The following is a 14061-nucleotide window of genomic DNA, read 5'->3' as shown; positions in this document are numbered from 1 at the left end:
AGAAACGCGTGCAGCCATCATTGCGTTGCATAAAAATGGCTTCACATATTGTGGCTACTAAGATTGCACCTAAATCATTGCTCAGGAATGGCAGCAGGCAGGTGTGAGCGCATCTACACGCACAGTGAGGCGAAGACTTTTGGAAGATGGCCTGGTGTCAAGAAGGGCAGCAAAGAAGCCACTTCTCTCCAAAAAAACCCATCAGGGACAGATTGATCTTCTGCAGAAAGTATAGTGAAATGGACTGCTGAGGACTGGGGGCAAAGTCATATTCTCCGATGAAGCCCCTTTCCGATTGTTTGGAGCATCTGGAATAAGGCTTGTCCGGAGAAGAAAAAAGGTGAGCGCTACCATCAGTCCTGTGTCATGCCAACAGTAAAGCATCCTGACACCATTCATGTGTGGGGTTGCTTCTCATCCAAGGGAGTGGGGCTCACTCACAATTCTGCCCAGAAACACAGCCATGAATAAAGAATGGTACCAAAACACCCTCCAACAGCAACTTCTTCCAACAATCCAACAACAGTTTGGTGAAGAACAATGCATTTTCCAGCACGATGGAGCACCGTGCCATAAGGCAAAAGTGATAAGTGGCTCGGGGACCAGAATGTTGAAATTTTGGGTCCATGGCCTGGAAACTCCCCAGATCTTAATCCCATTAAGAACTTGTGGTCAATCCTCAAGAGGCGGGTGGACAAACAAAAACACACTAATTCTGACAAACTCCAAGAAGTTATTATGAAAGAATGGGTTGCCATCAGTCAGGATTTGGCCCAGAAGTTGATTGAGAGCATGCCCAGTCGAATTGCAGAGGTCCTGAAAAAGAAGGGCAAACACTGCAAATACTGACTCTTTGAATAAATGTCATGTAATTGTCCCCGATAAAAGCCTTTGAAACGTATGAAGTGCTTGTAATTATAGTTTCAGTACATCACATAAAAAACTGAAACAAAGATCTAAAAGCAGTTTAGCAGCAAACTTTTTGAAAACTAATATTTATGTAATTCTCAAAACTTTTGGCCACGACTGTATGTGTGTGTGTGTGTGTGTATTCTAATACTATACAAATACAAATAAATATAAATATATATATAACAATTAACTAACAACCAACTGAAAACCATTTTAAAATAGATTCAAATATGTGACGATTCAAATCGGTTGAGATGCTAAACAAATCGTGATTCATTTAGGGGCAGGAGTTTATATGAATGTATGTCTGAGGGGAAACTTACTGTCCTTTAGAAAAGTTTAGATGGTATTTTTTTCTTTTCATCTTGCTTCTGTATAATGCATATTAAAGTTCATGCAGCGCTGCTTTGTTAACAGCAGAAACCAAGGAAAGGCTTTAAAGTGCCACCTGCTGGCAGAGAGTGAATCTGCGTTCTCGTTCAGCTCGTCCGCTGAAGTTTTCATGCAGATATTTTTATGTATAGTTTTACAAAACTGAAGTGAAACCATTCTGTTTTTGCTTCAAAATTTCGAAATTATACAATCTAATTTAAATTAAAAACTGCTCATGTTGCATGAATGCAACATCTTTATTTGGATCATGATTTAAAATGCAATTTACATTCTATTTACATTTAGTCATTTAGCAGATGCTTTTATCCAAAGCGACTTACAGATGAGGACAACAGAAGCAATCAAAACCAACAAAAGAGCAATAATATGCAAGTGCTATATTAGTACATTATTATAGTTATATTTCAATTTCACAAAGAAATGTACAGCATTTTGTCCAAGCAATAATAAAAGGACCCATTATTAATAATTTGTCTTAAATATCATTTAGTTAAAAAAAAAAAATTGAATAAAATCGTGAATCGAATCGAATCATGAAGTCAAAATCGTGACTCGAAATCGAATCGTGAGTTGAGTGAATCGTTACATCCCTAATATATTTATCAAATAATAAAAAAAAATCTAAATTATATGTGTTTGTTTGTTTTTGTGTGTATATTAATTTATTTATCAAATAATAAAAAAAAATCTAAATTAATATATATATATATTATATATATATATATATATGTGTGTGTGTGTGTATGTATGTGTGTAGTATATTATATATATATATATTATATATATATATATATATACAATGGTGTCAAAAGTATTCACATTCATTACTCAAGTAGAAGTATAGATACTAGGGTTTAAAAAGACTTTTGTCGAAGTTGAAGTATCAACTCAAGCTTTTTACTCAAGTAAAAGTGTAAAAGTACTGGTTTCAGAACTACTTAAAGTATAAAAGTAAAAGTAATGTAAGGGGAAAAAAAATGCCATTAAGAACAAAAGCTTAGGTCGCGCCACTACCCCACCTCCTCAAAAAAACATTTTTCTAAAAATTTGGGATGCACTAGGCAACCTGTTTCAGCCGCATATACTGTATGCCCATTGAAAATAACCGCACTATAGTACAATGCAAATACATTAAAGAACTAGAGATATGATGACTAGTTGCCTATAAGTATTGTAATGGTGCAAAAAGTCAAACTTCAGAGGCATGTCATCCATAACCTTTAATGGAATGAAAATATACATCCAAGCTTAGCTGCAGGAATCTTGCGAGGGCAATGGACAAGAAAATTGGTGTACCCAGGGCAGGCTTAGTAACAATTACCCTTGTATGGTTGTCTATATACAATAAACATTAGTGCTGTCAAAATGAATGATTAATCCAAGTGATTAATCAAAAAAATAAAAATGAGAAATAACTCATAATCCTGATACCTTCTTGACTGATACCTTCCTGTATTCGCTATATACGTCTGCTATAGGGCTGTCAAAATGGCTGAAAAACTAAATTCGAGTTTTTTTACTTATGTATTATCAAAATTCGAATTACATTCAAATTTAAAATGCATAATTTCAGTTAGGGTGAAGAGGAGCTTTTGGCTTTTCTCCTGAGGTCACAAGAGGGCGCATCGAGCAAAATATTACTAATGTACGTTTATTCAAGCATTAGAATACATGACTGTTAAGTGAATAATATTTTAAATAATGTTTATAAACCAATTATAATTAAGTTGCTTAAACAACTATAAACAAAACAGCATCATCTATGCATGCATAGTTTAATACAAAGCGCGGAAAGCCAATCACACAATACATTTTTTATTTAAAAACATGAGAGGCAGTGGGATGGGGAAAAACCCACCATAAATTCTCGAGATATGTTTTTAAAAAATTGAACGAGTGGATAACGAGTTACAAAGTTGGTATAGCCTACTTATCACAACATTGTCAATTGCGTTGTCAATCGCAAACCCTAATTTATTCAAACGTCTCGCTACCGAACTACTTACAGTAGCTTAATTATCGGAGGAAGAAGAGAAAGCACCCATTTGATAAATCAGCCAGTAGTAAGAAATAATATATTTTAGGAAATATATTTTTTGATAAACGAACCCAACACTGGCTATGTCCTTGCTGGAGTGTGATGTGATTTGTGTCATGTGCAGGACACTGCAGGTGCGATGGATCGCGTACAAACCAATAGGGTGTCGGAATGGTTTCTCATCCAACCACAATCAAATTCACTTCATCCGGATGGCGCGATTTTTTCTCTGATAGGTTTTTATTTTTTTACATTTTTTTTTTTTTTTGAATGAAAACAAATCGAAATGAAATAGGAGTAACGAGGCTATTTTTAAAATGTAAGGAGTAGAAAGTACAGATAATTGCGTGAAAATGTAAGGAGTAGAAGTAAAAAGTCGGCTGAAAAATAATTACTCCAGTAAAGTATAGATACCCAAAATTTCTACTTAAGTAAGGTAACGAAGTATTTGTACTTCGTTACTTGACACCTCTGATGTATATATATATATATGTGTGTATGTATATATATATATATATATATATATATATATATATATATATATAATATGTATGTGTGTGTGTATATATATATATATATATATATATATATATATATATAGATATATATATATATATATATATATATATGTATATATGTATATATATATATATATATATCCACCAATATAATATATATATATATATATATATATATATATATATATGTATATATGTATATTTATGTATATATGTATATGTATATATATATATATATATATATACATATATATATATATATATGTGTGTGTGTGTATGTATATATATTGCATAAGGCAAAATAAATCTTTTTCGGATGTATGCATAAAAACAATGTTCTACCACACATTAAAACAGTCAATACAGCACAGTCAAAAATTCAGTTCAATTTGTTATAATGAAGAAGTTTATTTGTTATAGTGCTTTTTACAATATAAATCGTTGCAAAGCAACTTTACAGAAAATTAAGTTTCTGCAATATTTATTAGTAGCTTATCAGTGGTGACTGTCAGTTTATGTACATATGGCAGAAATGTACAGAAAAATAAATTAAAGATGTAATCAAACAGATGAACACTATTAACAACAATTATTATATGATGCAATCAAACTTATAGCAAAATTTGGTAGTTATGTATGTTGTTTCAGGGTTGACATCATCTGAGGTCCTCTGAGGTGTTGGCATTATCTCTTCTCAGGTGTTCTGAAGCTTGTTTAAATCCTAGTTCCCACAGGATGTCAAAAGAAACAAATAGAGACATAATTACCGTAGCTGCTGTTCCAACCAAGTAAAATTCACTTGTTTAACCCATGCTAAAGAATAATAATGCAGATTTGATCAGATATAACTGCTGTTCAAGATTATGAGATGCATTATTTGTATATATTTTGCTTGGCCAAAGAGATGTGTCTTTAATCTAGATTTAAACCGAGAGAGTGTGTCTGAACCCCGAATGTTATCAGGAGGCTATTCCAGAGTTTGGGAGCCAAATGTGAAAAAGCTCTACCTCCTTTAGTGGACTTTGCTATCAAAAGTCCAGAGTTTTTTCACCTTAGGGAGCATGATGGATTGTAGCATGGTAAGACTAGTTAGGTATGCAGGAGATAAACCATTAAGGGCCTTGTAGGTACAGTGGGTACGGAAAGTATTCAGACCCCCTTAAATTTTTGACTCTTTGTTATATTGCAGCCATTTGCTAAAATCATTTGTCCATTTTTTTCCCTCATTAATGAACACACAGCATCCCATATTGACAGAAAAACACAGAATTGTTGACATTTTTGCAGATTTATTAAAAAAGAAAAACTGAAATATCACATGGTCCTAAGTATTCAGACCCTTTGCTGTCACACTCATATATTTAACTCAGGTGGCTGTCCATTTCTTCTGATCATCCTTGAGATGGTTCTACACCTTCATTTGAGTCCAGCTGTGTTTGATTATACTGATTGGACTTGATTAGGAAAGCCACACACCTGTCTATATAAGACCTTACAGCTCACAGTGCATGTCAAGCAAATGAGAATCATGAGGTCAAAGGAACTGGCTGAAGAGCTCAGAGACAGAATTGTGGCAAGGCACTGATCTGGCCAAGGTTACAAAAAAAAAAAAAAAAAAAAAAATTCTGCTGCACTTAAGGTTCCTAAGAGCACAGTGGCCTCCATAATCCTTAAATGGAATCCTTCCTAGAGTTGGCCGTCCGGCCAAACTGAGCTATCGGGGGAGAAGAGCCTTGGTGAGAGAGGTAAAGAAGAACCCAAAGATCACTGTGGCTGAGCTCCAGAGATGCAGTCGGGAGATGGGAGAAAGTTGTAGAAAGTCAACCATCAGTGCAGCCCACCTCTAGTCGGGGCTTTATGGCAGAGTGGCCCGACGGAAGCCTCTCCTCAGTGCAAGACACATGAAAAAACACCTGAAGGACTCTAGTCTGATTAGACCAAGATAGAACTTTTTGGCCTTAATTCTAAGCGGTATGCGTGGAGAAAACCTCAACACACTTCCAATAAACTCCCAAAAACAAACCAAACAATTAACAACATCATTCTCACCATCATGCTTTTTTCATGTTTTTCAGCTGCAGGGACAGGACGACTGGTTGCAATCAAGGGAAAGATAAATGAGGGCCAAGTACAGGGATATCCTTGATGAAAACCTTCTCCAGAGTGTTCGGGACCTCAGACTGGGCCGAAGGTTCACCTTCCAACAAGACAATAACCCTAAGCACACAGCTAAAATAACGAAGGAGTGGCTTCACAACAACTCCATGACTGTTCTTGAATGGCCCAGCCAGAGCCCTGACTTAAACCCATTTGAGCATCTCTGGAGAGACCTGAAAATGGCTGTCCACCAACGCTTACCATTCAACCTGACAGAACTGGAGAGGATCTGCAAGGAGGAATGGCAGAGGATCCCCAAATCCAGGTGTGAAAAACTTGTTGCATCTTTCCCAAAAAGACTCATGGCTGTATGAGATCAAAAGGGTGCTTCTACTAAATACTGAGAAAAGGGTCTGAATACTTGAGATCAAAAGGTGCTTCTACTAAATACTGAGCAAAGGGTCTGAATACTTGGGACCATGTGATATTTCAGTTTTTCTTTTTTAATAAATCTGCAAAAATGTCAACAATTCTGTGTTTTACCTGTCAATATGGGGTGCTGTATGTACATTAATGAGAAAAAAAAATTAACTTAAATGATTTTAGCAAATGGCTGCAATATAACAAAGTCAAAAATTTAAGGGGGTCTGAATACTTTCCGTAACCACTGCAAGTAATATTTTGTAACTGATACAGAATTTAATAGGTAGCCAGTGCAAGACTGTAAAATTGGGGTAATAAGATCATATTTTCTTGACCTGGTAAGGACTCTAGCTGCTGCATTTTGGACTACCTGTAGCTTGTTTATTGAAGATGCAGGACAACCACCTAGAAGTGCATTACAATAGTCCAGTCTAGAGGTCATGAATGCATTAATAGCTTTTCTGCATCAGGAACAGGTAACATGTTTCATAGCTTGGCAGTGTTTCTAAGATGGAAGAATGCTGTTTTTGTAACATGGGAAATATGATTTTCAAAAGTCAAGTTGCTGTCTAATATAACACCCAGATTTAGTCTAGTGTCAAATTGAAATCAAAGATATTCTGTGTACTGTTTTTGGTCCAATAAGTAATATCACTGTCTTTTACATTTTTAACACACACTGTAAGCTTAAATAATTTTGAAGTTTCATCTGGTTTTGTTGGGATATATAGTTGACTATTATCAGCATGACAGTGGAAACTAATCCCGTATTTTCTAATAATATTACCAAGGGGCAACATGTATATTGAAAACAGCAGAGGACCTAGGACAGATCCTTTGTGGCACTCCATATTTTACTGTGATAATTGAGATGACCGCCCATTTAAATAAAGAGGTAACAATCGGAGAGGGGGGATCTAAATCTCGAGTCTCGGGCCGGCAATACCATGACTGAGGTGCCCTTGAGCAAGGCACCGATGCCCCAACTGCTCCCCGGGTGCCGCAGCATAAATGGCTGCCCACTGCTCCAGGTGTGTGTTCACAGTGTGTGTGTGTTCACTGCTGTGTGTGTGTGCACTTTGGATGGGTTAAATGCAGAGCACGAATTCGGAGTATGGGTCACCATACTTGGCTGTATGCCATGTCACTTTCACTTTATTGGTGGGAATCGCAGGGTACCTCATGATATGATATGAATCACGATACATGGCTCACAATACGATAATATCACGATATAGCGATTCTGCAATAATCGATATATTACTAGACAATCCTATAATGATACATCACGATATCTTTCCAACTATGAAAACAAAATGCCTGTAAAAAGGTTAAGTGCAAGTTTTCTCTCTTTATTCAAGTCCAAACTGTTAGAAAACAGCACAATTTTATTTTTAATATTTGATAGCAATCTTTCATTAGAATGTCACGGTTCTAGCATTTGTAAAACTGCATTTTTCCATCTCAAAAATATATCTAAATTACGGCCTATGCTCTCAATGTCAAATGCAGAAATGTTAATCCATGTGTTTATGACCCCAAGGTTAGATTATTTTAATGCTTTATTGGGTGGTTGTTCTGCATGATTAATAAACAAACTCCAGTCCAAAATGCAGCAGCTAGAGTTCTTACTAGAACCAGGAAGTATGATCATATTAGCCCGGTTCTGTCAACACTGCACTGGCTCCCTATCAAACATCGTATAGATTTTAAAATCTTGCTTATTACTTATAAAGCCCTGAATGGCTTAGCACCTCAGTATTTGAATGAGCTCTTGTTACATTATAGTCCTCCAAGTCCGCTGCGTTCTCAAAACTCTGGCAATTTGATAATACCTAAAATATCAAAATCAACTGCGGGCGGCAGATCCTTTTCCTATTTAGCGCCCAAACTCTGGAATAACCTACCTAACATTGTTCGGGAGGCAGACACACTCTTGCAGTTTAAATCTAGATTAAAGACCCATCTCTTTAACCTGGCTTACACATAACACGCTAATACGCTTCTAATATCCAAATCCGTTAAATGATTTTTAGTCTGCATTAATTAGGTAAACCGGAACCGGGAACACTTCCCACAACACCCAATGTACTTGCTAAATCGTTAGAAGAATGGCATCTATGCTAATATTAGTCTGTTTCTCTCTTATTCCGAGGTCACCGTAGCCACCAGATCCAGTCTGTATCCAGATCAGAGGGTCACTGCAGTCACCCGGATCCAGTATGTATCCACCCCAGATGGTGGATCAGCACCTAGAAAGGACCTCTACAGCCCTGAAAGACAGCGGAGACCAGGACAACTAGAGCCCCAGAGACAGATCCCCTGTAAAGACCTTGTCTCAGACTACCACTGGGACAAGACCACAGGAAACAGATGATTCTTCTGAACAATCTGACTTTGCTGCAGCTTGGAATTGAACTGCTGGTTTCGTCTGGCCAGAGGAGAGCTGGCCCCCCAACTGAGCCTGGTTTCTCCCAAGGTTTTTTCTCCATTCTGTCAGCGATGGAGTTTTGGTTCTTTGCCGCTGTTGCCCCTGGTTTGGTTAGTTGGGGACACTTCATTTACAGTGATATCGTTGACTTGATTGCAAATGATTGCAAAGATACTATTTAAACTGAACTGAGCTGCATGATGACATCACTGAATTCAATGATGAACTGCTTTAACTGTCATTTTGCATTATTGACGCACTGTTTTCCTGATTAATGTTGTTCAGTTGCTTTGACACAATCTGTTTTGTATAAAGCGCTATATAAATAAAGGTGACTTGAGAACAGGCCGGACCCTGAAGTGTTGAAAGAGCTCAGATACACCACGGATATGGCCCTCAGAGCGACGAAGGTGGCAGCTCGAACGATCAGCCACAACATGAGGATTCTTGTGGTGCTAGATTGTCACCTGTGGTTTACTCTAACAGAGTTAAAGGACTTGGAAAAAATGGCCCCTTTGGACGCTCTTGTGTATCCCTCAGGTCTCTTCAGAGCAGCGGTAAAGACATTCAAGGAACGCCAAAACTTCCTGCCAAGGCACGCCGGCACAAACCTTCCTGTGCATTCCCGCTCCTCCTCAGCACAGCGCGCGGGAAGACCGCACACCTCTTCTTCTGCTGTTCGGCGCAAACATGAGCCGGCAGTGAGATCAAGAAAACCTTGGCCGAAGCGCTGTCAGGGCTTGAAGGGCCAGAGACCCCACCCTGACAGAGATGAACACTCACTGCTCGCTGTTTTATTCACTGACACACTCTCCCCTGGGAGTGGATGCACTAACTCACAGCTGGCCGAAACTACACAAGTATGCTTTTCCTCCAGTTAAACTTCTGCCTCGTGTGCTTTAGAAAATCAAAGAGAGAAAGGGAATCTGTTCTGGCACCGAAATGGCCCAATCAGCTGTGGTTCCCAGAACTGGTGGATATGCTGGTAGTCAGCATTTTTGTTATGTCCACTGCTTTGGTTATCACTGTGTCAATCACTGATATTTCGAGAATGAATCCAGCATAAATATGCAGATGTCATTCCCGAAAAGTTGCAGCATGTATGTCCGAAAAACGAAAGTTTCATACAAATTCTGAATGGATTATAGCCCTGAAAGCAGGCAAAGCGCGCTCCCATTATTATGACTAAAAGCATCACTCATCTTAGTTCACTGTGATCTCACCAGTGTTAATTTCGTTGACGAATAATTTTAGTCATAATTTTCATAAACAACATTTTTTTCACTGGCAACAGTGAGGTGATAACAAACTTAAACTCTTTTTGAATGATAAAAACTATGATGCAAATCTATTGACATTTTCGTCAATGAATTAAAAAGAGATGAGAGATTTGGGAAGAGATTTATTCAGAATGAATCTGCTGCATAGTTCGGAGTTTAGATCCGTAGCCTACATATGAACCGGCGGGACATAAGCTAACATACTCTTGCTTCACGTCGCATAAAACGTTAAAAAATTTCAATATGTGGGAGTAAGAGAAGAGCAGACATATGGATATATCGGACGATGCAAGAGAACTCAATTCGGTCTGGTTTTCTGAATGCAGACACTGAAGCATACACAGACAGAAAGCGCGTCTCACAGCTCACGAGTACTCTTTCGCGTTGCATGAACGGAGAATTACACACAAAATTATGGTGAATTGTCCATTTTGACGAGTATTCATGTAAACACAGTTGATTACGTCTTAAGTGAACGTAAACAGCAGGGAGAATGTGTATCAGTATATTGCATCCAGTGCAGCTGTGCATTCGGGTTTGAAGGGATAGCAGCCTATAGTTGCTATTGTCAGAGTCATTGATGTTAATCAAGCACCTAAAGTAAGACAGAAAATCATGCACTGCTCTTGACTGAAAAACTGTATTAGCCCTAAAGATTATTCTAAATGTATTTATATAAATAAATATGTCTGCTTGAAAGAAGCTTGTTCTTGATCTTAATGAGAAGTGCTTTTATTTAATTTTAAAATAAAGGTATGTTGTGTGTCACCGCAGTTAAATCAGTGTTTATCATGATGAAACCTTAATATCAAACCTATAAAATGAGTTTAGAAATTTTAGAGAAATGCTTAATAAATGCACTGTAACTAAACCAATTAGATTTTAGCCAACTAAATTTACTGTAGATTTAGTCGACTAAAATCTTATGATATTTAGTCGACTAAAACTAGACTAAAACTTAAAACAATCCAGATGACTAAAATATAACTAAAACTAAATGGCATTTTAGTCAAAAGACTGTGACTAAAACTAAATCAAAATTTGCTGTCAAAATTAACACTGGATCTCACAAAGGTTTTTTTTTTTATTTAATTTTTTAATTTTAATTTTTTTTACATAATTTAATCACTAAAAATAACATTCACAATCGTCCAAAACTCCAAAGATATCAGCTTTCAGCGGAATCTTAACGTTTCTGATTGGCCATTGCGTTGTCTGTCTGTGATTGGCTACATTGCTCAATGCCGAAAAAACACATTATATAGTTTACCAAGGGTGACGTCGGGGATTCCATGAAAATTGCACTCAATGTCACCCCAGATATATAAATATATATATATATATATATATATATATATATATATATATATATATATATATATATATATATATATATATATATATATATATATATATATATATATATTCTGTATATATTTGGGGTGACATTGGGTGCAATTTTTTATGGAATCTCCGATATATATAGATATATATATACACACACACACACACACACACACACACACACACACACACACACACACACACACACACACACATATATATCTATATATCTATATATATATATATATATATATATATCACACACACACACACACACACACACACACACACACACACACAAGATGCACACACACACACACACACACACACACACACACACACACACACACACACACACACACACACACACACACACACACACACACACACACACCACACATATATATGTATATATCTATATATCTATATCTATATCTATATATATCTATCTATATATATATATATATATATATATATATATATATGAAGAATTTGGTTCCAAAATGCACACACACACACACACACACACACACACACACATATATATATATATATATATATATATATATATATATATATATATATATATATATATATATATATATATATATATATATAGTCTATATATGAAGAATTTAGTTCCAAAATCCATTTTTTAAAAAAAGTAAAAAATCTGAATTGTATCTGGTGGGTAATGTACAATTTTTCATGTTACGCAAAATGCAATAACCGCCGAGTTATTAGGTCATGTTTTCTCCCTTTTTTTCCAAACTGCGACAAACACCAGTCTCCCTTCTCTGCAGAATGCGATATATCTGCTCAACCATTCACAGCACACCATTCCACGCACTCAAGACAGTAATGGCGGCGCTTTGAATACACCCGGCATCCTAGTTTTCCTCATCTACTTTGTAATTTGTGATCAACAAACAAGAGCTGCACGATAAATTGCATGTGATTGTCATGCAGATCTCGTCAGTAAAGCTGTGTCAGTAAAAGTGATTCTGTGATTAATAGTACCAGTAAATCTCCATCACGTGCTTTCAGCTGGAGTGGCATTTAATACACAGAGCCGTAGATCACAGACAAGCTACGCAATGTCGCATTTATTAGTTCATTAGGTGAATTGCATTCGATTATGAATGCCATTTTTTGCGTAGCTTGTCAGTGTTAGTGTTTTTATTAATGTCATTTGTTTTTTTTTGTTTTTTTTTTTAATAATTAAAACTAGCACTTTAAAAAAAAAAACAAGTTTAGAGAAATGCGCAGACGCAGGTAGGCTCACACAAGTCTCTCTCTCTCTCTCTCTCTCTCTCTCGATAAATAATTAATTAAAATAAATGATATAATTTATTCAAATAAATGTGATCTTACTGCACTGTTTCATCTCTGTGTCTGATTTGAAGTGGGCAGAATGCTAGGGCTAAGGAACCGTAACTGATGAAAATAACCCTCATTTTTACCCTTCCGGTCAATTATTATATACTATATAGCCTATTCATATTTGACAATCAGGATAGGATATAAATTATTAATTTGAGTAAACATGTGTTTTCTTTACCAAGAAAGTGGCAAGATGAACATTTTTAACATTAAAAATTCAAATCCAGATTTTGATTTTCAAAGATTTATTATTATAATGTGTGTGTGTGTGTGCGTGCGTGCGTGTGCGTGTGCGTGTGCATGTATACACCTTTAAACCAATACTTGTTTAGAGTGACCTTGACTATGACTGTATTAATTTTCAAGTTAAATCTATTGTACAATTTCTGTACAAATTAAAGGCAAATCATTTCAAAATGCAATGTGCATTCTCACACTTTCTCATAAAAACACTTACTCGTAAAAAGCTTTCTTTAATAGGTTTGCTCATTCTTCCAATTGATTCAAGTTCACAGTCACCCTGACTATTGCTGTAGAAATTGTCAAGTAATTTTACTCTATAGTTTTGGAGAAAATTAATGACAAAATCACTCCAAAAAAGTGCATTCTAGCAGTTGCACCATTACCCATTTTCAAACACACATAGAAATCTTTTATTTATAGGTTTGCTCGTTCTTTCAATTGGTTCCTGTTTACAGTCACCCTGACTATTACTGTATTCATTTTCAAATAATAATTAATAAGAAATTAAGAGCACAAAAAGAAGTCTGGAGAGTTCTATTTGATGACATGTAAAATATGACTTGTGTAAACTAATTTAGCTCTTGCATCCTGTCAAATGCCCTTATTTGGAACATATACCTTATCTTCTCGAGTTCAAAAACACATAGTAAGTATTATATAACAAACATTATTTGCTATTATTATTATTATTAGTCTATTATTTTTCAGTGTGAATTGTAGAAAACAGTCGTGTTCATTTGATGGGGAAAAAATGTTGAGGTTTCCGTTCCTTTATTTTTATTTATTTTATTATTATATTTGTTGTTGTTGTTGTTGTTTTATTGTACAGAAAGCTTTTAACCAATTAAAGTCCTCATGCTTCTGCAGAACTCGTTGGTGTCATTCTGTCACAGCCTCTGCTGCAGCTTACTCCCATAATAATTTAATTATAATCATAATGCATTTTATTAGGCACCTTTCAAGACTAAATGGCACCTTAAAATAACAGTAGGCTATTGA

Source organism: Cyprinus carpio, chromosome B25 (assembly GCF_018340385.1).
Source record: "Cyprinus carpio isolate SPL01 chromosome B25, ASM1834038v1, whole genome shotgun sequence".
Classification (NCBI taxonomy): domain Eukaryota; kingdom Metazoa; phylum Chordata; class Actinopteri; order Cypriniformes; family Cyprinidae; genus Cyprinus; species Cyprinus carpio.
The sequence above is the reverse complement of the archived record's forward strand: the minus strand, read 5'-3'. Positions refer to the sequence as shown.